Source organism: Neomonachus schauinslandi, chromosome 5, assembly GCF_002201575.2.
Source record: "Neomonachus schauinslandi chromosome 5, ASM220157v2, whole genome shotgun sequence".
Classification (NCBI taxonomy): domain Eukaryota; kingdom Metazoa; phylum Chordata; class Mammalia; order Carnivora; family Phocidae; genus Neomonachus; species Neomonachus schauinslandi.
Genome location: NC_058407.1, coordinates 147365725 through 147389629, shown reverse-complemented (window position 1 = coordinate 147389629; position 23905 = coordinate 147365725). Strand labels below are relative to the sequence as shown.

The window sequence follows — 23905 nt, the reverse complement described above, 5'->3', positions numbered from 1 at the left end:
TCTCACTCTGGACCATCCAGTAATCAAACTTCTGCTTTTATTGGACACTTGAAGGTCAGATTCCAATTTTACAAATTTTATGTCCCGTGGCTTCTTTTCTTTGAAAACAGAAATGTAGGGGCACCTGGGTGGCTCAGTCGGTTAAGCGTCTGCCTTCGGCTCAGGTCATGATCCCAGGGTCCTGGAATTGAGCCCCTCACCGGGCTCCCTGCTCAGAGGGGAGCCTCCTTCTCCCTCTTCCACTTCCCCTGCTTGTGCACTCTCTCTCTGCCAAATAAATAGATAAAATCTTAAAAAAAGAAAAAAGAAAGAAATGTTATAGGCTCACTAAAATTATATAACATGTTTTTGTAGATGTTTACCGACTCATTCTGAATTATGTTAATGTATTCAGTCATATTTCAAAATAAGATTTAAAATGAAAGCTCTCTGTGCAATTTCATTGCTTCCTGAATAAAATATACTGAGCATAGTAAATTAAAAAATATGGTTTTTATGATCAACTTTTTCAGTTGGTCAGAAGACCTTATAAATGTGAACCGGCAATCTTTTGAACACATAATTTTATATTCAGTGTGACCCGAGCAGAATTCACATCTGTTCTGAAGAGTTGGACTATTTTGTGGGGTTGTAACTGAGCCAGTGGAAGGACTGTAACTGTTTTGAATATTGTGGTCTGAGATTAAACAGAATGTTTTAAAGCTAGTTACCATTTTTTAATATGCAATTAGTGGCTTCCTCCTTATTTAGCTCATATGCAGGGGCAGACACTAGAAAAGTAATTATTTGCTTAGACTGCTTAGCACATTGTTAATTATCAGATGCATGTATTAATAAGCAAATAAAATCAGAAAGCATACTTTTAATTCTACCATAAATAATATCCTGGGCCAAGTAGTTTTAAGTTCAAACTGGAGAAAAAAGAACTTTATGAATAATGCTCTTTCTAATGAAAGTCATAATGGCACTTTTCCATTATACATATTCATCACAATATTTGTTCATCTACAAATACTTACTGTGTGCCCACTGAGTGCCAGTTAAAGCCCTAGGTACTGTGGATACGATGGTTGGAAATGAAAGGGCAGCTCTTCCGTGGAGCTTAGAGTCAGGTAAGGGAAGTGTGAAACCAGGGATGGTGAGGGGCCCTCCTGGTACCACGGCCTTTAGGGAAAGCTCCAGAAATGCAAGACAAAGTCTAGTTAGTTTTGAATCACGTGTTTTCATTCTGCAGATGTCTTTTTGGTTACCTTATTTTTTTTCTTATTTTATAAAGCTTCTCTATGGGATAAGCCACATTATAAATAGCAAGTGGAGATTTGTACAAATATTGAGACCATTGATTTTCAGTCCTTCAGGCTGAAGCCCAGGGTGACTGTTGGGTCGCCCTGACGTGGAGGCATTGACCCACTGGTACTGTCCCCAGGAACCTTCTGAGTTTTCAGCAGGTCACGTGAGGACTTGACAGATAGGAATGTGGTGATGCAGTTCGAGTACAAGAGTTCCTTTCAGGCCATAGAATGGTTCGTTATTAATGTGCATGTCTGGCCCGTTGATTAAAAATTGCTACAACCAAACAAAACAGAGCGTACAGAACACAGTCTTCCCTAGAGATAAAGGCTCCTTTGAAGAGCCTTTGTTTGTTGACCTCCGCTTGGGCAACTGTTACGTGATTTCATCGTAGTTCATGATTCAGCTCCGGAAGTCCTCTGTTATGTGAAGCGAGGCAAGCCCGCGTTAACATTATTCCAGTGGCTGGCGTATGAGTATCCCACGGCTGCTGTAACAAACTACTACAAACCTCGTGGCTTCAAACAAACACAGATATATTCTCCTATGGTCCTGGAGGTCAGAAGTCTAGAGTGGGTGTGCAGGGTTGCCGTCTTTCTAGAAGTTCCAGCTTCTGGATGCTGCCCACGTTTCTTGGGCCGTGGCCTCTTCCTCCCATCTTCAAAGCCAACAGCACAGCATCTTCTCTGTCCTCTCACCTTTGATTCATCTTCTCATATTCTCTCTTGTAAACTTACCCTCCTGCTTCTTTCTTGTGAACACCCTTACAATTATTGGCCCACGCAGATAACCCAGGATAACGTCTCCATCTCAAGATCTTTAACTTTATCACATCTGCAAATGCCCCTTTTACCGTGTAAGATAACACATTCACAGATTTGGGGTGAGGACATGTCTGGGGGCCATTTTCAGCCTACCATGCAGATGGCATGGGATGCAGTTCAGGGTGTGCATCCGCCTGGGGCTGCTAGCTCACCTACTCACTAGAGTCATGAGAAGAGGGTGTCCTTGTTATTTCCCTTTTAACCAATGGTGGAATCTGGCTCAGAGCAGTTCAGTACTTTTCCAGGGGTCACTCGGCTTGTAAGTGGTGGAGTCAGGATCTCACTCGGGTCCAGCTGTTTTCAAACCTCACATACTTCACATTGCGGCCTCCCTACTCAAAGGGTGGGCCCCAGAGCAGCCATCAAGAGCCTGTTCCACATGTAGAATTCCCGTAACACCCAGATCTGATGAGACGGAATCAGCATTTTAATGAGATCCCCAGGTGAACTTATGAACAATCAAGTTTGAGAAGCACTTGCTAGACAAAAATGTACCAGGCCCTGTGTTTTTTGCATTAGGTACAATTTTTATGTGTACACTAGTAGTTTGTGGACATTCCCTTCAACTGTTAACGATAATGGTGCTTAACAAGGGAACTATTATTACTTTAGATTTACCATGCTCAGCTCTCAAAGGGAAATGTTTTAAGTTTGTGGCTTTTATTTTGGTTTTTTGTTTTTAAGATTTTTTTTTTTTTTAATTCATTTGAGAGAGAGAGAGAATTTGAGAGAGAAGGGGCACCAGCAGGGAGGAGAGGCAGAGGGAGAAGCAGTCTCCCGGCCAAGCTGGGAGCCCAGCTCGGGGCTCAATCCCAGGGCCTAGAGATTATGACCCGAGCCGAAGACAGACATTTAACCATCAGAGCCACCTAGGTGCCCCTTATTTTGCTTTCTAAACAACAGTTGGAACAACTAAAGTGGAGTGACCTCTGCCATGCACAGTCAAAACAGAACTTGTCCAGAATCTTCAGGAAAACAATCCCACATGCATGCTTTTATGTGGAATGGTCAGGAGAGCTAGAACTGGTTCTTTGATTTGGGTCATGTCCATGTGCATAATCCCTTATCTGCTATTCCAAAATCCAGAAAGCTCTGAAAGCCAAGAGTTTTTCTCAAGTTTGAACACTAACTCAGTTGGCAGCAAAACTGACCTGAACTGACAAGAGGCTATTTATAGTCTCCCTTTATTCCTACTTAGTGAGAATATTCATCTGTTTTGCAAGTGAAATACTATGGTGTTCCATAATGGGATGTTGCCGGAGACCTAGCTCTGGGTGTCATTTAATATGTGCCCCATGCCCAATACTGCTGTTTTCAAGTTTGAAAAACTCCCAGTTTCAAAGCAGGCCTGGCCCCTCATTGGGATAAGAACATATGGATCTGCAATATTAGTAATTTTGGATTTATGGACGAAGAAGCCCTTCATCACTAGAAGCAGAAGGCTTTTTCCTTCCTCTGATGTAACTTTCTCCTGAGGTAACATATGCACACCATTGCACAGGAACTGCATTTTAGTTTCAAAGTTAAAATGATTCCAGGCATCTTATATTTGAATTTTGGGCACCATTCTTGTTGGGACCAAAAGGACTGAATATGAAAATGGACTTGAATTCAGAAGTGACTCTGACAAATCGAAGGAGAGGATATATGCACCAAGGTGATGTTTGCTATGGATAAGTGCAGAATAATCCACTTAGGTGGAAAAGTCTTAATTTAGGCAGAAAAGGGCTGGGTGTCTGCAGATAACAGCTGTCAAGGGCTGGAAAGTAAAGGGATCAGCAGCATGGTGGTTAGGAATTGGGAGCTGCTGTGGGAACTTAAAGTAGAATTACTAGTAAATGGGGATTGTGGCTTTTTGAAAAGATCCAGTGAAACCAGAAGAATCCTATTTCATCTAGTTTGGTAGCCCTTTGCCTTAAATTGATGTGAATGGCTGGGCCGAGGTCCAGATAGGAGTAGCCACGGCCAAGTGACCATCAAGACGCCTTCCCCACTTCGAGATTTCTCATTCTAGGATGAATGGATAGAATTGGGAAATGAAACCATATCGAGCAAAGATGGAGTGGTTTAGTGCGCTGGGCTTCAGGCAAAGAATAAGCCATTTGTCCTACCAGCGTTCACATTATCCGCGAGGGCTGGTGTTCATTTTCCCGCGGCTGGGTAGGCACCAAACACATGACCATAATTCTGGTACAAGACAGACTATGAGAAGCAAAGCCTCAGAGGCATTGAATAACAAAGCCAGGATTAAGGCTCTGGCCAAGAAAAGACCTTATCTCATCCCTGCAACCTCTACAAGTTCACCTTCCTCCGAGCTTAATTCAAGTTCCTACAGGGCGGTGGGGGGTGTGCTTGTATTGGTGTGTCTTTTCATCCAGTGCCTGACGCTGTTGGTCAGGGGAAGGCATTCCCTGAATGCAGGTCAGATGAATCACTCTGTGTTTCCCATGATGCGTAGCAAGTGGCCGGCATAGGGCAGGCACCAGCACACATTTCTGGATTAAATGAACAGTCGGTTCGTTTATTTACAGAGCTCTGCTGAGTGCTTACTGTGTGCCAGGCCATGTTTTGGGTGCTTCTGCTACATCAGTGAAAAAAACAGACAAAAGTCCTTGCTTGACCTAGAAAAAAGAAACATGGACACGCGACATTCTTTGTGTGTGTGTGTGTGATTCTGATCTTTTGTAGTAGTCAAACCTCGTGGTAGATAGGGATTGATTTTATTATTATTTTATTAGATTTTTAAATTACATATATGTCAGTATTTCCCTTTGTAAAGATTTAGAATCTACATCTAGAATAAACTGTGTGACCTCACCCAAGTCCTTCCCTTGGGGTCACCCCATATGTGAGCATCCATGTCTTATATAAATGTCATTATTCTGTGCGTGTTGTTCTGTGACTTACTTTTTCCTTCCATGTACCTGGGAAATCCTTATATGTTGATACATGGAGGTTTATGTCAGGCTTTTAATAAGTGCATTGCATTCCATGGATTAGATCTCGTAATTGGTTAATCCTCTCCCCTGGCCATACCGAAATCTCATCTTGGAGCTAATCTAAACAACGCTGCTATCAGACATTCTTGTGTACACGGGTCAGTTTTTCTGGAAGTCAGATGGGTTGTCTGGGTTTGGGATCTGCTCTAGTCAGTTTGTTGTGTGGTTCCCCAGTGGACATCTCTTGGGGATTGACCCACACTTCCATATTCCCTCTTTGGTGCCACCAGCGTCTCAGTCCCTGTCATACAAGTGGTAAGTGTCTGCACTGCTCACCACACCGTAGCTACTCAGAAAGTTTCCACTGAACAAAAACCCTCTTGTCCCTATCGCAGTAGGATTTGTTGCTGTTCATTTTTTTTTTTAAAGCTCAGTTAACACGTTCATTTCCTCACCTGTGTGATTCATTAGCCTTGAGTTTTTTATTTTAAGTGCTTACTTCAGGCTCCAAGAAATGCCAAGATTTGAAGACATTTTCCCATACAGCTTAACATACAGAAACATAAAAAGGGGTGACATGAGTGCTGGGAAGTGACGTGCCTGGGTTCAGATATCAGCAGGCCCTGGGGTGGGCGGGGCTGTCAGCCTCAGTCCTTCCAGGGGGTTGTGTGGCTGAATGCTGAGCAGTGGTAACGCACGGCAATCAGCCAGCCCCGTGGCTCCTTAGATCCTTCACATCCATTAGAAGCCTGTTAAAGCTTCCAGGCAATCAGCGACAATACCTTCCTTCTGCTGAGGCTGATTGAAAGTGGTTTGAACTAATTTACCTAATATTACTAATTGGGGAGCTTGGAGCATTACTTGAGAAGTTGTTTCTGATTAGCTGTGTGATCAGAAGCAGCGTTGTTGGCAGCCGTGATCATGCCCGCCGCCCCCGCCCCCAGCCCCCCATCCCCCCAGCACTTGGCCACATGGTGTCTTGGCAGAGGGGCTGTGCTCACTGCTGGCCGTGTCAGCTCTTTGTCCCCAGTCAGGGCACCTTAACCTGTTTTGTGCCTTGGACCCCTTTGGCAGGTTGGCAAACCACCTCTGGACCACCTCTCAGAATAATGTTTTTAAATGCAGAAAATAAAATGCATAGGATTTCAAAGGAAACCAAGCATATTGAAATACACTTATCAAAATATTTTTAAATTATTTGATAGAGTAACGTACATACTTCTTTGTTGATCTTTTATACAACACAGTCTAACAGCAGGGCTAATCGCTACCGTCATTTCAAAGTGTTACTGAGCTTCCACAGTATCGGGAGGGTCTACAACAAATCTTATGGGATATGAAAAGTCCTTGTGGTTTCTGTTGGTGACACAGTCACAGGAGGCTTAATAATACCTCTGTGATTTTCCGCTTAATAATAGGAGGAAATGCTAAATAACAGAGGTGAGTGAAATTATAGTGTTTCCCCATGTAGGTTCCCAGGTCCCCGTGGACCCCAGATGAAGAAGCCGTCTCTGTGCACACGTATGGACGACATACTCTTTGTCCTTTGGAGATGTCCTGTCCACACAAAACATGTGGATATTATAACTGACCAAAGTATAAACTCTACCTTTAGTTAGAGGCTGAAAAGGCTGCTTAATTGTGGCTAGGAAAATGTGGGTGTTTGATTATTTAGTGAAAAGAAATGGCTGGAACTGAATAGCAGGAGGTAGCGAACAATTGCCTTTTGATTAAGGGAAAGAAAAACCCTTCTGTATTCTTTCTCTCTGGTTTCCAGTGTTTGGATCAAAAACTGAAAATTGAGAGCCTTGTATTGGTTCATTTATTCCATGAAGCGTTTGAGAAGGATGAAAATAAACAGAAGCGCACAATAAAAAAATAAAAGTAAGGAATGACCAATCAGGGCCAAAGAAAATATAAGTTCATTTATGAAGTCAAGACCCAAGGGAGGGGCTGAAACAAATCAGCAGGTCTTAAGGGCCACTGTGGTTGGTAAGATGGTAGATTAGCCAGAGAGAAAAAAATGACAGTTGTCAAAGGGTGAGTCGCATCAAACTGGGCAAGAGCCAATGTACTTGCATGGATGCCTTGGGGAGTGGAGTAGGGCGAAGGTCTGTAGCTTTCATCAAATCCTTCAAGGGCTCCATGACTCAAAAGAAGGATAAAGAACCTAGGAGCTGAGTGCTCCTGCCCTCGACTTCCATCTGAGGACACGTTCCCTCGTAGTCAGCCGAGATCAGAGATGCCATCAGGCCAAGAACCTGTGGCAGTCTGCTCTGGAACCCTCTTCCACCCTCTGCCCCACGCTAGGGGCTTTCTGGGGATGGCAGAGGGATGATGCAGAAACGTGCAGAGTTCCCTGGCAAACTGATATTGTAGAGACCAAACCAGTGTCTTTTAGCTCGTGCCTAGCTGATTGGAACATTTATATCTTCCCTTTCATTGTTTTTTGCTCTAAACACTCATTTCCTGGAATTGGGACATTTCACCTCTTTGATGGGCCTATTTTCTGCGACTAAATGAAATACTAAAAAGGAACATGATCCCAAAGGAGTTCAATTATCAGGTAATTGGTCAAGTGATTAGAATGTGAAATGAAAAAAATAATGAGAGACTGGAAACATGGCATGTTTAAGTGCCAGAACCACTGAGGGGCACCTGTTTTGTAACCTTCAGAATTTAGAAACTCACCTGCACGTTTGCAATTCTAGATTGTTGAATATTTATATTCACCACTAGTTCCTGAATAGTTTATTGGAAAACCATGGTAAGTTCTTTTCAATACATATTATTTGGGTTGTATAAAAAATTTACTATTCTTTCCTTCCTTCCTTCCTTTATGTATTATTTGGGTGAAATATTGCTGCCATCATCCATAAATATTCTTGTGAAGAAATTTTGTATTGATCTGTAAGGTAGCAACTTCAGAAATTTCACTCAGATAGTATACCTTCCTTCATCTTTTTTTTTTTTTTTAAAAACACATTAAGGCATATTCTATATCATACCAAAGCCGCCAATTATGTCAGACGTTTTATTAATTGCATCCTAAGTTGGCTGATAGTACATATTCAACAGTGAGTTGCAGTAAATGTCTGGGAGCAGCCAGTGTAATAAGCTGTAGCTGTTAGATGCAGAATTAAATGAGTTTTGTCTAATAACATGTATAATTTAAAAAGCGGTAGAACCTGATTAAGCTTGATCTGTTGGCAATGTGGCAGTAGATCCCTACATGAGTAATGCCTAGGCTTGCAAAGTTTGAGATCAATGAATATACATACCTCAATTAATCAGGAGAAGATAATGGAAAAGATTCGAGATGGAAAGGATTATGGCTCTATAAATTCTCTGGCACTAGATGAAACTAAATGTTTTTAACTGAAGGAATAAATCATTTTCTTAAGTCGCACTCAAGGGGACTGGGGACCAGTCCTGGTGCGTCCCAGAGCAGCGTCCTCCTGTTCCGCCGGTTGGCTCCGGCCTTGACCATCGGCTGTCGAAGTCAGGTCATTCGACTGTAGTTCATTTACTCACTCGTCCGACCCATCACAGCAGAGAGGTATGGAGGGCCTGCGTATGTGTGCAGTGCAGCTCAGCAAGGACCAGGCCCAGTGCCTGGCCTCAGGAGGCATCCAGGCTGGTCAAGGAGAGAAGCCGCACAAAAGGACTAATCTGGTGGCTGTAGAGAGAGGCTGTTCTGTGAGGGAGGCCGGTGCGCAGCCCTGGTCTGACGTGCTGGGTCAGAGCAGCTTCCACGAAGCTGGAGTGGTCCTGGGTGACCCACCACGCGCATGGCTTCAACCGTCAGATCAAATCCAACAGTGCCAGAAGGTATACAGGAAAAAGTCTGCCTTCCTGCCCCCACTCATGTACTTCCCTCCAGAGAAAACCAGTCAGTAGTTTTTCATGAAAAATGATAGAACGTCGTCAAGCTTATGTACGCGTGCACGTGCAGCGGCTTGTAAAAAAGCAGAACGGGAGCCAAAAAGACAGCATTTGTTTGTGTCATTTCTGTTGTTTTCCACAGCAGCATGTACAGGCACCCGAGTTACCAGAGTGCGCGTCGTTTGTCCTCTGTCCCCCGCTGGTGGACATACTTTTGTGTCCCGTTGTGTCGTGACCAGGACCCAGGGCCCCTGCTGGAACCTGCACCTCTGTGCATGTGTGCCACCGTTAGGAATACGGCTGTGGGTCGGCTTGCTGAAACGCGAGTCCCGGATCCCTTGTCTACCGGCCGGATAGCCTCGGGCGACTTAGCTCTCTGCGTGGCCGAGTGTCCTTATCCGTGAAGTGCAGATAATCATGGCACTTCTCATCAAACTTTAAAAAGTCCTTAGAATGCTGTATGGAATTTAGTACTGTACAATAACCACAATTACTTCTACTAGTTGGGTTTTTGAAATGAGAGCTTTTTATTGAGATATAATTCCCATGCCATATAACTCACCGTTTAAAGTGGACAGGTGGGTGGTTTCATTATATCCACAGAGTTGTGCAGCCATCACCACATCTATTTCAGACCATTCCTGTCACCCCCCAAAGAAGCTGTGCACCCATTAGCAGTCATTTCCTGTTTCCCTCCAACCCCTCCTCACCCCCAGCCCTACGCAACCACCAGCCACTTTGTGGGTTTGCCTGTTCTGGACGTTTCCTATGAATGGCGGCTTTCACTGAGCGTTGTGCTTTCAAGGTTCCTCCCCGTCATAGCGGATGTCAGCGCTCCGCTCCTGTTCACATCCGTTTAATATTCCACAGTGTGGATCTACCACATTTTATTTATCCACCTTTTGTTGTTCGTCTGTGAGATAAACTCCTAGAAGTAGACTGTTGAATCAAATGGTAATACTAAGAAAAGTGGAAATTAGGCCTTTGTCCTAATATATGGTATAACTAGTTCATTTTGGTATTTTTTATCCTCTTACTAAATAATATCCCTAGTGGCCCGAAAGATCAAGTTTATTGTCTTCTGTGTCTGAGCCCCACCCCACCCCCCCAAAAAAATAAAAATAAAAGAGAGGGTGTTTGTAATGTGGAAATGAAGGTCCAGGGCACTCAACACAAGGGAGGGGGTAGAGAGTGGCCCAGCTCTCTGACTCAGGTCAAGCCCAGTTTGCCATCTCCAGTAGATAAGAATCAATCTATTTATTATAAGACTCTTAACTCTTCTCCACAGTTTTCATTAAGGAATTTTTTTTTAAAAATTTTATTTATTTATTTGACAGACAGAGAGCAGGGAGAGTGTCAGGCAGAGGGAGAGGGAGAAGCAGGCTCCCCGCAGAGCAAAGGAAGCCCGATGTAGGACTTGATCCCAGGACCCCGGGATCATGACCTGAGCCGAAGGCAGTCACTTAACCAACTGAGCTACGCAGGCGCCCTCGTTAAGGAATTTTTTGTCTGGAAATGAAACCCCAACTTTTAGAAACTAAATACCAAGTTCACTAAGTTGAGTTGAGTTCCTGGTATCTGTAGCTTTCTTTCTTTTTTTTTTTTTTTTTAAAGTAATCGCTTCAAAAATGGTCTTTCCTGACTCATTCCGTATCATTAGGCAAACCAAAGTGGCCACAGAAATTGGGAAGAGCTTGTTACTGTAAATAGTCGTTACTTATGGTAGTGGGGAGCCGCCACGGTAGCTGTGTTATTCTGAGATCATGGTGTTCTTATCCCTTCTTCCAGATGAGCCAGCTGTCAGGTCTGAGAGCTTTCCCAGCTTTGCCCAGCCGGTGTGGGATGCTGTGGCTGAGCCCAGCTCTCAAACTTAGAGGGCAGGCTCCTTTTACTGGACCCTCGCAGGGCACAGACGTCCTAGAGTCAGGCCTTCTATCTGGCACCCTCCGATGGGCCAAGGCTGCATGAAAACTCAGGGAAAAGGGTGAAGGCAGGTGGGGGACAGGTGTGCCTGACTTGAGTTTGATGATGACAGCCACCCCTAGGGGCTCTTTTTTATCTAAAGCTGCAAAATACAAAAGGATCTGTCTCTGTGTCCATATAAGGGCAAGGCCATGCTGGTGTGTGCAGGCAGAAACAGGTGTGGTCTAGTTCCAATTTAGGCCAGCCTGCCAGCCCTGGGCCACATCGACATTATCAGCTTTAGGTTAATAGGATGATATTGTCATGGGAGTTGCTTTTCTTTGTTTAATAGACCAGGGCAGCGGTACTCAAAGATGTCACGTTTTAAAATTCCACTTATCGGTAAATTAAAAATGGTCCCCAGAGTCCATAACCCAGGGACCTCAAAAACCCTTGGCACGTGCTGTGGGAGATTTGCAGTAATTCCGAACAGAAGACATCTTCCTTATTCCCAGTGACGGGGCCTGCTGACTGCCTGCCCCAGGACCACTGGGCACCCAGCAGCAGAAAAAAATTGACCATATCATTATAGCAGCCCCTAGACTCACCAAAGATGAATGCGACCATCTTCTTCAAAATCTTAGCATCATCACCATGTTAAACTCTCTGTTCTGAGACATGTAAAGGTTTTTTAAATCTGTGAAGGGCAAACTTAACAATCGGTTATTTAGAAAAGACAGAACCAGATGCTTTCAGTGGATGTTTATGCTTGGCCTCCCAGTACCTTTGAGGGAGGCAGAAACCACCTGCTGTGATTGAAGCCAGATGCCCAGAAGCCCTGATGCTGTTTCCTGCTTCCCTTGCAGCTAGGACTCAGGCATGTGACCGGGTTTCAACCACTCAGACTCACCTGGAGTGGATTTTGAATCTTCAGCTGTAGACAGAAAAGAGGCAGGATCTGACCTGGTGAGGGGTTGGCAGCTACACCCACTTTCCAGGGGCAACAGTGGGCAGGGTCCTAATGTTAGCATCCAGCATGGCCATTGGCATTGTCACCAGGTAGGCCAGGGTTGGGGGGTGCACCCAGTGTTTCTCCTGGAAGCATTTTTGCATGTGATTTTAGGTGCTGTCTCTCCCCTCTTAGCCTTGAAACCTGGTTCTCCAGCTTTCTTTGATTTGCAGCTACCTGATACCCTTTAGTCAATTGTTCTCTGCTTAAACTAGCCAGAATTACTTGTTTTTAACAAAGAGCCTGACCAATGGAAGCTTACACATCACTTCTGTGCTTCCCTATTACTCACCCGCCCCCAGGCCAGATTTCACTCTGTGCTTCTCCCTGGGTATCTGCCTGGTTGTTCCACTCACTTTCATCATGGGAAAACCAAACTCACTCTTCTTAGAACTTCCTTTCCATTTGGTAGTATCTCATTGTTCCTTCAGTCATAAGGATGTGAACTTTTTGGATTCATTCTTGAACCATCTTTCCTCCCCACCCAGCCCCCTACCCAGTGTGGCTCATTCTCCCTATAGCCTTGACTCACCTCTGTTGTATTAGCCCCAGATGCCCAGGCCAGGACTTTTGCAGCTGCCTGATTGAACTCTCTACCAACAGTGTGGCCCCTCATCAAATTGTCCCTTCCACTGGCCACCTGGCCTACCTCCACTGTGTCATGTGCTCAGGCCATCACCCGTGTGGTGTACTTATTACAAATGGCCTCCATTCTGTACCCTTCTGTGCATCCCATCCTGCAGTGTGACTTTGCAGCTCTTCCCATTAGGCAATGGAGTGTGTTTCTTGTGTTCCTTTCACCTCTGGTTGCAGCAGGGCAGTCTGATGCAGTGACTAAGAGCACAGGCCACAGCATCCGTCTTTCCTGCCTGGGTACCAGCCCCAGCTGTGTCCTGTCATGGCCATGTGACCTTGGGCCGCCTCCTCTGGAAAACAAAGCTAATAATGGTACCTACTTTCAGAGGCTTGTTGTGGGGAAGAGGCAAGATAAAGAACCTGGCATGAAATACGCATTGAATAAATGGTGGCTGAACCATCCCTCCTCCACCAACCTTTTCCATCTTGTTGCTGTTGTCATTGTCCTTGCCCTCATCAGCAGCAGCACGTCTTCCTTTGCAGTTCTGCTCCAGTTCCAGTCTTCTTGAAGACTTCTCCAGAAGGAGCAGTTTCTAGTGATTCCTTCTACTTCTAAACCCAATAGTCTGTCTGTTTCATTAATGCGGTGTCGAGTTCAGCCTGTCATCTGCTGCGTTTGTCCAACACACGTGGTCTAGTTAAGAGTCTGGATTTTGGAGTCAGAGGACATGACTAATTAACCCTGTGGCTTTGGTCTAGTTACTTACCGTCTGTAAGCCTCAGACTCTGGACAACTGTGGAAAATAATAGAAATGGAAAGCAATAGGTGTATCAGGACTGGGTGAGGTAGTGACTGGGGAACATTTCGCACAATCTCTGGCACCTGATGAGCACTCAGTAAGTGTCCCCACCTGCTACGGTGTGGCTGCTTGTGTTGCATCCCAGCACCTACCACGGTATTGGACACATAGTAGGTGTTCAAAGCATATATGCTCTTTGGAGGCAGACAGACCTGAGTTTAAAACTGAGTCCTTTAGGAGCTGTTCCTAGACCTTGCTGAGCCTCTGCTTCCTTATCTGGAAGCCAAGGGTTGTGACATCTATGTTCTTGGGTTGTCTGGAGGATTAAATGAGATCATAAATCACAGGGCCTGTGACGGACCTTGGTGGTGGCAGTGATGGAGTAATGTCCTTGCTGCTTTTCCTTTACCCTCACTTGACACCATGGTGGACTGAAGTGATGAGATCCTCCTCTGCCTTTCGTTGCCATATATTTTGCTCTGTTTCAGAGCAACCCTAGCTTTCTACCAAGTTTATTTGGAAATATGGTATTTTCGGCCAAATGCTCTGACACACCTCCATTTCCTGTAAATAATTACGCAATGTTTTAATCTGGTATCATTTGAGAGCATGCTGGGAAGACCTTTTATCCTTTCTTAAAAGGTTACCATTAGGCTTGGGTTTGGTAGATCATCTGGAAGGAGTGAAGCCCGTCATGGATGCAAACTGTTATCTACTCACAGTACCTCTGCTTCTAAGACTCCCGTGTGGATTATCAATGCCTAGGGTCTGAGGTCCTGTCTATAAAATACCAAATGCTCCAAGGGAAACCAGTCAAGGCATTCAGTTTTGTGGATTTTACTTGCAAGTGTGTTAAGGCCCTTCTGTACAGTTCGGGTATGCACTCCCTTCAGGCAGACTGCGTTGCATGGGACCCTTCGCATCTGCTAATGTTTGTAGCTAGACTTTGGAGTTCCTTGTTACTCTAGATTAGGGCGGCCGCCCAGCCTGCTTTGCCAGGGACTGTCCTGGTTACAGCACTAACATGTCTCACGTCCTGGGAAACCCCTTAGTTCTGGGCAAACCGAGATGGTGGGTCACCCTCAACGTGCTATCATACAGTCTTCCTATACCCAGCTTGTCATTTGTGAAGATAAACACTTTCAGGGCATTGTAACTAAAAATTATAGAAGTGAAACATGGAAAATTATTGATACATGCATTTCATATAAATGCTCACCACTCTATAGGAAGAAACAACCCATCGGGAACGTATTTTGGGAGAGCGTTATAGTCAAGGTCTACAACTTTGGTCTTAGGGGTTAAAATTGCACCCCAAACTTGGCTAAGCGCCCTTTAATTGCTTACTTTTCTCTGATTTATTATTTTGCTGCCTGGCTTTCCTGGTATCACTCAGGAGAATCACTGTTGCTAAATACATACGTCTCTGTGGCTCCTTCCTGTGGAGCAGCTTGCAGATGACCCCACTCTGTCACAGATCACCCCTATTGTGGTCTCTGCCCTTGTGACTTCCCATCCGGGGGCTCCTGTTTAAAACCACAGCCATCTGTGTCTGCGGACTGTCAGGATGGACAGCACGCTCTCCCAGTCCTGTGGACGTAGCATCGTACCTATTTCAGAGGCTCTGCAGCTGAACCAACTTCTGCTTCTTTGAGGCACCCTGCAGAACCTGCAATGAAGTTTAAATATGTCACTTAGCCTGGATTTTATGTCACACTGCCTCAAACATATCTACCAAATTTTCTGAATGTGTCTAGCTATTTTCATATGACGAGGCAACAGAGAATGAATTAATATTATATGGATATGAGCCTTCTCAAACGTATTGATGTCTATTGTAAGAATGATTTAACATCCGAGCTAGTAGATACATAAAGAGATAGATTGAAATGCTTGCAAAAGGGTCACCCTGAGAGAATTTCAGTGGTTAACCCACGAGGGTCACTGTGACAGTCCTAGAAATTATGCAGTTCCTTTGCCCAGAGACACCCCTCAGAGACGTTTGACCCCATTGTTTGTTCCCTCGCACCCAAGAGAGAGAACACGGTCACTTGCCCTGCAGCTTCCTGGGCACAGGACTTTCATCGTGAGTCTTACCCCCCGCCCCCCGCCCTTCCTGCTGTACGTTAACATTTTCTCTAATTTGGTCTGCTGTAAGGTCCAAGAAAAGCTGGCATTCTCCCTGTTGGCCTCTTCCTCCCAGCAATAGAGAAGGTCCTGTGCAAATTAGATTTTTATAAATAGACTGCATGCGGCAGAGGATCTTGGAGGTCTCTACAGTTTCTCCTTTTGTAGGGCGTGGAATCTGTGTGTATGCGCACTCATCCCCTCAGTTTGTTTAATCAGATGCCTGTGGATCAGATTGAGAAATTGCGTGCCGCCCCCCCCCCCCAACCCCCGTAGTGAATCGAGAACAGGGGCTGTTAGTGTGTGGGGCCCTTTTCTTGGGAGGAGGAGTGGCCCTGGTGTGTGCGTGCACAGCAGATCCAAAACCAATAAGCAGGTGCCTGTGAAAGTGGCCTTGAACTACAAGGGCTTCCTCTGGTTTGGGTTTGGCTTGAAAACATCCCATCAAAATGATGGAGGGACAGAGCCAGTTTTGAAACCAATCTTTATTAGTTCATTTGTCCTCCTCGAGACCGTGAGTGGATTCAAAGGCCTCAGTGCACCTGGGTGTGGCTCTTTGCTCCGGATGCACTTTGAAGACCAGATACCTCTCTGTCTTCAACCTGACAGAACTGCCACCAAGGAAGTAGAAGGTCAGAGCCGGGACTGACGGGCAGTAAGGGAGGAAAAACGGAAAGGACCCCGGGGAGGTCGCATGCGTTGTAGGGAAGTAGCCTGATGAACTTTTCAGTAACCCAGAGCCTCGTTGGTGGCCGTCTTGGTTCATCCTTGTCCAGCTTCTTCACAGCTCACACGGGAGGAACAGCTGCACTTCCTCTTCCTGGGTTGGATTTCCAGAAGGCTAGGCTCTGCAGGAGTAACCACAGGTGGGTGTGGGGCTCCCACCGGGAGCATGGTCCAGGGAAAAGGAAGGAAGCACAGACTTCTTGTGAAAAATAGAAAGTGTGTTCAAATCACCCCGTGCAGTAGGGGAGGGGGATTCTAGAGGAAAGGGGGATTTATGAGGATCTTGAAGAAAGGCGATTCTCTTCTAAGAAACAGAAATCTACTCAAACTTAAGGGGGAAAAAAAGTGTGTCGGGGTGGGGGGTGGTCAGGAGGATTTCAGTGAATGGGAGAGAGGAGTCCCCTGAGAGCTGAGGAGGGGGGAGACGTGTGGGCACAGAGCTGGGAAAGGCAGTGGCCGCTGACTTCTGCCTTGCCTGGGTCCCCATGGCCTTCTCCGCTTCGTTGTTCCCCTGTCTGAAGACCAGCTTTCTCGATTTGGGCATACATACAGGATGATCCCCACCCTGCCTTCATGTCGTCTCATAGCTCCTCTCCTCAGTGAGGTGCATAGATACCAAAAGGTCCAATTTCCAATGCCCAAAAGAGAGCGTGTGATGGGCTCAGGTGGGATCGGATGTCTCCTGAGACCAACCTGCCATCACCAGAGGCTGGGGTCACACTGTACAAACATGGCTGCTGGCGCTCGTCCCTCTCTGTGTGTGCCGGTGGGGGGCAGGAATCTTCTAGATGGATCTCTCCCAGAGGGGAGAGGAGGGTCTTTTAGATGCAAGCAACAGAAATCAGTGGCTGATTGAAGGTGAAAAATGGATTCATTGAAAAGATTAGAGGTGGTTCAAGGATTGAAGGAGAAGCTGAAAAACAGGCATCTGGAGAGCAGAGGGCCCTGACCAGCCCTGGGGGCTTGCGAAGCCGAGCATCTGCAGCCACCATGCTCCATGCTCTTGTCGCTCCACTCGAGAATTGGTGCCAGGGAGGGGGAGTCGGAGCGGCCCAGCTGACGTGCACACCCACGCCTCTGGCGGGGAGAGCATGTCGTCCTAAATGGCCATCCCAGCAGAGTCTATGAACAACTGGCTAAGGTAGTCCTGCAAATCACAGTGTGGCGCAGTTGTCAGAAGAAGGAAAGACCAAATGCAGGGCGGGTAAAACCGACAGAGTCCACCAGAGAGAGGGCCGTTGTGAAACAAGACGCAGGGGCAGGACAGCCCTGAGGTTAGTCAGGGGACATGCGGAGACCTGCTTGGATGGGTTGGAAGGGAGGGGGAGACGGTGCATGAACATCATCCGCCTTTCCCAGGCTGTGACACACCTCTGCCTCCTGGAACCGGTTTCCCCACCACCCAGAGTGAAGGCAGGGAATCCGGCAGCTTAGGGAAGATGCTCGGAAGCCATGGCTGTGTGCTGGCTGGTCTCAAGACTCCTTGTCTTGCAGTTCTGCTTGCGCCCACTCCCACCCCCCCCCTCTCGCCTACCGAGCTCACCCTGTGCCAGGCACCAGCACTCCCGTGGCTGCCGGCCTGGGGCCCTTGTGCACACATGGGGTGGGGAGCAGCAGTCCTTCTGGTCTGACTAAGTGGATTGGTGGTAAGCATCGAGTGGGGAAAACCCCAAACAAAACAGAAATAAAAGCTGTCCTGCAGAGATAGATTTCAGTAGGTGATTCTCACCAGATCCAGATGTTTTTCTTTGTTGGTGCTTAAGTCTAGTGGAAGTTTTGAAAGCGCTGCATTTCTGTATAAGTCTGCTCAGGCTGCTGTAACAGATTGCCACAGACAGGGCAGCTTCAACAACATGCGTTTCTTTCTCACGGGAAGTCCGAGATCAAGGTCCCGGCAGATCTGGTGTCTGGCGAGGGGCTCTTCCTGGGTTGCGGATGACCACCTTCTCACTGTGTCCTCACGCGGAGAGAGCGGACAGAGGAAGCAAGCTCGCTTGTAAATCTGGAGGGCGAAAGAGGTTGGAGTTGGTACTGCCACGCCAGCAGAATTACATACATAGTTTTTCAAACTATTACAAACACTCTCTCTCTGTTTGTTCATTTGTTTACCTGCCAGGATAGTCTAATTTTCAGAGTAACCGATTTTCAGAGTTTAATAGATTTGATGTACTTGAAAGTGATGAAACTGATTTATTCCCACCTATCCGAAGACCACTGTGGTTGACCAGAAGGCAGTTAGGGAGAATTAAGTGAGGGCTGTCAGGATCGAACAAAGCTTCGCCGTGTGTGTGTTAGAGTAATAGGTAACGTGAGAGTCTCTCACCCAACACAGCAGCCCCTTCACACCTGAGCAGCAAGCGATTCAGGTGCACGTCTGTGTTATAAACGAACATCAAGTACACCTTTTAAGACCTACAGAGTGCTTCTCACCAAAAATCCAGTTCCAACCCGTGACCTTCTTCTAGTAGGGTTTTCTTAAAGAGAGAGCCTTTTCATAATAGCACTTTACCTCTGCTCTACTGTTGCGTTTGATTTCATGAACCAGAACCAGTTTATTAGGAGAAACCTTCATCTTCAAGGCAAAGCCGTGGAGGGGGAAGCGCTCGGACCTTGGACTCTGGCCCTACTGTCTACGGGCTTAGTGACTCTAGGAAGCCTCCTCTTTGTTTCTGATTCAGTGTTCTTTGTTGAGTTGCCTCAAAAGACATTTCTCATTATCACCGAGTCTTCAACTCTTTCTGAGGATTAGGTATTGGGCTCCATATTTTTAATGTTTTAGACGTTTCAGTGTTTAAAAAAAAAAAACTGAAAAGCATAAAGAATGCCAAAAATAGTCTAAAGATGAATGTAATGAGTATGATGTGTCTACCGGCGAGCTTCTGAAGTAAAACGTGAACACTGCTCTTGAAGCCGCCTGTGTGCCACTTTTGTTAGGGATTAAGGGCATGTGACAGAAAATCCCAAGTAAGTGTGGCATGTTCTGTCTCCGGCAACGAGAAGTTTGGGGGTGAGCGTTCCCGGGACCCAGGCTTCTCTAGCTCCGTGCTCCTCCATCATCAGGATACAGCCCTTGTTCCCGGCTCCAGCAACCCTCACGTCGGATGCCTGGGAAGGAGGTAAGGCCAGTGCGGAAGTGCTTTTCAGGAAGGGCCCCCTAACGACTTCCACTGCAGAGACTGGACTTGCACTGGAAAATACAGTCTTTAGCAGGTGCTGCTAGTAAGGAAGGAGAAGGGTGATTAGGGGGGCAGCTAGCAGCTTCTCCCCTTGAGGCAAATGTTGTCCTGAGTTCAAAGGGTTTTAAAACGGGATCTCTTTATGTTTTTACTCTATGTGTATGATCCCCCACCCCAGGAAGACCTAGGCTTATTTTACATGTTTTCGTGTAAATGATAGCATGACCTGTGTGTGTTCTGACCCAACGAGCTGTATGTGGGAGTCCTCTAGATTGACATGAAGCATGCTGGCTCGTTTCTCTCCACTGTTGGAGAGTATTCCCATGGACGAGCACCCCACAGCTTACTTACCTCCTCAATCGCTGTGTTGTTGTCCGACAGATAAGGTGTTTGCGGTTTTTTGCTACTACATTTACTCTCTCCCATTCCATTAGTCAGTCCATCAATTTTTCTCCCCATTGTGGGTGTTATTTTCCTTCTTTGCATTTCTGGTTATTTTTGGTTGGACACCAGACATAGTGAATTTTACCTTGTTGGATGATGGATATTTCTGTCTTCCTGTTAGTATTTTTTTTTTTTTAAAGATTTTATTTATTTGACAGAGAGAGAGCGAGAGCAGGAACACAAGCAGGGGGAGTGGGAGAGGGAGAAGCAGGCTTCCCGCTGAGCAGGGAGCCCGATGTGGGACCCGATCCCAGGACCCTGGGATCATGACATGAGCCGAAGGCAGACGCTTAACGACTGAGCCACCCAGGTGCCCCCTGATAGTATTTTTGAGCCGTTCTGGGGCACAGCTGTTTGGAACAGTTCATCCTTTTCAGTCTTGCTTTTAAGTTTATGGGCAGGGCCCGAGCCACGTTTGGTTTGGGGCTAATTTTTCCCCACTACTGAAGCAAACCCCTTCGAGTATTTTTCCCAACGGCCCCTGAATTAGGAGGCTTTCCCCTCTGGCTGGTGGGGATGGGAATCGTTCCCGGCCCTGTGTGGACACTGAGGACTGTTCTCTGTGCGTCTTTCAGATATTTCCTTCCTTGGCCTGGGATGGTTCCCTCACCTGTGCTGATCTGTTCTCAGCCGTCAAGGGGGACCCTGGAGTTCTCTGTCCAAACAGCTCTGTCCTGGCTTATTCTCTGCCCTCAAACTCTGGACCCCCGTTGCCCGGACTCTTAGCTCAGAGACGGCGGGCTCTCTGCCTGGGTCTGCTCTTCCTCCAGCCCCGCGGGAGACTCTGCACACAGCGTCTGGGCTGTGGCAGGGCCCACCTCACTTGCTCCTGCCTCCCATACTCCCCGGCTGCCAGGGCCTCCAGGTCAGTGTCCTGAGCACCAGTGGTTTGTCGAGTTTTCCAGTGTTCACTTGTTCCAGGCAGGAGGGTAAACCCCGTGTGTGTTCCTTCTCCTTGCCTGGAAGCAGAAGTAAGTCCCTGTGTGCTTGTTAATTTCCTTTTTGTAATTGCTGGAGAGGTGTTTTTGGATCGCGCGTCTTCCCCTCTGAATTGTCTGTTCTTGTCTGCCTGTTTTTTTTTCCACTGAGAGATATATATCTTTTTCTTAGTAACTTGGAATAGCTCTTCATGTATTTCACAGATTAATCTTTTGTCAGCATATCTCAGTTGTGCTGTCTTTTCTTAGATTGAATTGTCTTTTCATTTTATTTATTTATTTTTTTTAAAGATTTCATTTATTTGTTTGAGAGAGAGAGAATGAGAGAGAGCAAGCACATGAGAGGGGGGAGGGTCAGAGGGAGAAGCAGACTCCCTGACGAGCAGGGAGCCCGATGCGGGACTCGATCCAGGGACTCCAGGATCATGACCTGAGCCGAAGGCAGTCGCCTAACCAACTGAGCCACCCAGGCGCCCTGTCTTTTCATTTTAAAAATTATTTTTGATGAACCGAAGTTTTAAGCTTTAATATAGTCCAGTTTGTCAATTTCTTTTATGGTCAGTGCACTTTTTATTCTAAGAAATCATTCTTTACCCTGAAGTCATTAAGCTATCCTACTATATTTTCTTCTAAAATCTTAACAAGGTTCTTATATTTTGGACTTTAATTTATTTGGAATTGATTTTATTGTGTGGTGGGAGTAGGATCTGGTTTTATCTTATTGTTTTCTAGTTGTGATCGCCAGTTGCCCCAGCCCCATGTAATGATGAGTCTATCTGTGCAGACAAGAGTTAGCATGGCAGGCCTGAGACGTGCCCATAGGAGGGCCTGTCCACACGGCTGGCTGGCATCTGGGAACCGGCATTTCGGGGGGTTCCCAGAACTGACGAGACCTCAGTGTGCCTCAGCTGTGTAGACCATGTGGCTTACATGGAACCCATGAGTTCCATTCTGTGAGTCTGGAATGTTCTATGTGCCCGGCAGAGGCTGTCTGCATGACCAGCCCCCAATAAAAGGCCTGACACGGGGTCTCTAAGGTGTTTTCTTGATAGACAACATGTCACACGTGTTGTCACAGCTCACTGCCGGAGGAGTTAAGCATGTCCTCTGTGCCTCCCTGGGAGAGGACTCTGGGAAGCTGGTGGCTGATTTCCTGCATGCTTTGCTGTGTATCCTCTGCTGTGATAAATCACAGCCATGAGCAGGACTGTGTGCAGAGTTCTGTCCTGTGAGCCCTCCTAGAGTCATCAGACCTGGGAGAGGTCTTGTGGACTTCTCAGAAGTAGATACTGGGCAGTGTTCGTAACAACTCTTGAACACTAGTTTCTTCACTGGAGCACCTAAGGCCCATTCCCTTTCAGGTGGTTTCTACAATTCCTGGCACATACCCTGTGCCACTCAATAAATGGTAATTAATAACCCTAAGAAAGGAGCAGGTAAAGCGCTATGGTAGTTTGGAGGAAGGTGTTAAATATTCAGCAGTAAATCTTTCAGGTGGGTATATTTTATGTTTTTGCAATTAGTGAAATAAATTATGATTGCCAACCATAAATAGATATGGGAAAAAAGCTTTTTTTTTTATCATCTTGGAATATTTATAATTCCTCTAATATCTTCAGGTAAGAATTTTCTACCTCCCTCATTCATGTCTGAGAATTTAAAATCCCAAGGTCATTTAACATGCTTGGCATTCCCACCTCCGTGTCATGCTCTGGTCTGAATGTTTGTGTCTCCCGCAGAATTCCATTTTGAAGTCCTAGCCCCCGATGGGATGGTATTAGGAGGTGGGGCCTTTGAGAGGTGATTAGATCCCATTTGGGAAGTGAGTGGGATAAGTGCTTCATAAAAGGGACCCCTAAGAGCTCCCCGGCCCCTCTTAACCACCATGCGAGGACACAGCAAGACATCGGCCACCTGCAGCCCGGAGGAGGGCCTCACCAGAACCTGGCCATACCGGCACCCTGATCTTGGACTTCCAGTCTCCAGAACTGTGAGAAAGAAGTTTCTGTTGTGTGTAAGTCACCCAGTCTCTGACACTGTGTTATAGCAGCCCGAACTGAGACATGTCACTATGTGATTTCTAACATAGCAAGCCAACTATTCAACCAGTTTCTTGCATTCATACTATGTTTCTTTAGGGAGCAGTTCATTATTGGTTAATCGCTTAAATCACAAGTGATTCCATGCTTTGTCATGTTTTGAAAGACATGTCCACAGTAATTTAAAATAATTTTTCTGCAAGTATCATTTCTATATATTTCTCTGTTCACATGTTTCTAAGAATGTCTCTATTTTGTCTTGTCTTAAATCCTGTTGACTTTTGTTAACCATAGACCAAGGTAAGCACACACGGAACGGTTGGCCTTGTGTGCTAGAAGTTGTGAGCTATAGCACAGTTAACTGCAAATCCTCCCCTAAAACTCAACCCGTTGTCTGATTTGTCTGGTCAGTGTCTTTTGTCCCATAGAAATTCACATATCAGACCAGCTTTTCCATAGTGAGTTTTTCTCGTGGTTCGTGTGAATAGATCAATAGTGTCCAACTAGCTTTTTCCCCTAATGAAGGGAAGCAGATAATCATGCCCATTTCAAAAACTGCTCTAAATTAAGCATAATGTCTTTACCATACCCACAGTGAGCGGATATCCCTTCATCGCTCGTGATGATTACCGTCTCTCTCCATTCACGTAATTCTCCACAGCTCTCCGTAAACAGGTCTGTCTCGATTCACTTACTCTAAAAAAAGCATCCAAAGAAGATTTAATTTTTCTGCTCATGTTTTGAAGTCTGATCTCAAACTATTCAGAAGGTCTCTGCTGCCATCCATGGTTTGCTGTCTGCTGTCCTACCCACTTATTAAGTCTCATCCAGCCACCTGGCCTGAAGTTACTGTCGTGTTTTGTCATAATCGGTCCCATTATCTTCCCATGTCAGGCAGTTCTCCCGGTTTGGAAGCGGGAATGTCCCTAATACAGTGCTGGCTCTTCAGACCGATGAAGCAGATTATTTACCAAGCATGTTAAATGGGTGTGGGCCCTTCACCTTTTCTGTATAGATAGCAGGCACATCACTTAGGAGAGTGTTCGACTACAGGGAACGGCCACTCAAGTGTTGGAGGCTTAAACAAGTAACTCTGCAGTCCAGCAGCCCAGCAGGGCCCTCAGGGTCCCAGGGTCTTTCTGACTGTAAGCCCCATCACCCTTAGCATGCTGGCTTTCATGTTCCTGCTTGTTACCTTGTGGTCGCAACATAGGGTTCCCCTCTTATCAG

At 46.1% G+C, this 23905-nt stretch overlaps 1 protein-coding gene across 2 annotated transcripts in view; it reads left to right on the top strand.

Moving 5' to 3' along the window:
* CPPED1 (calcineurin like phosphoesterase domain containing 1) overlaps positions 1 to 23905 on the top strand; it is a 101169-nt gene that overhangs the window by 23160 nt on the left and 54104 nt on the right. The gene's annotated exons all lie outside the window — the stretch shown is intronic.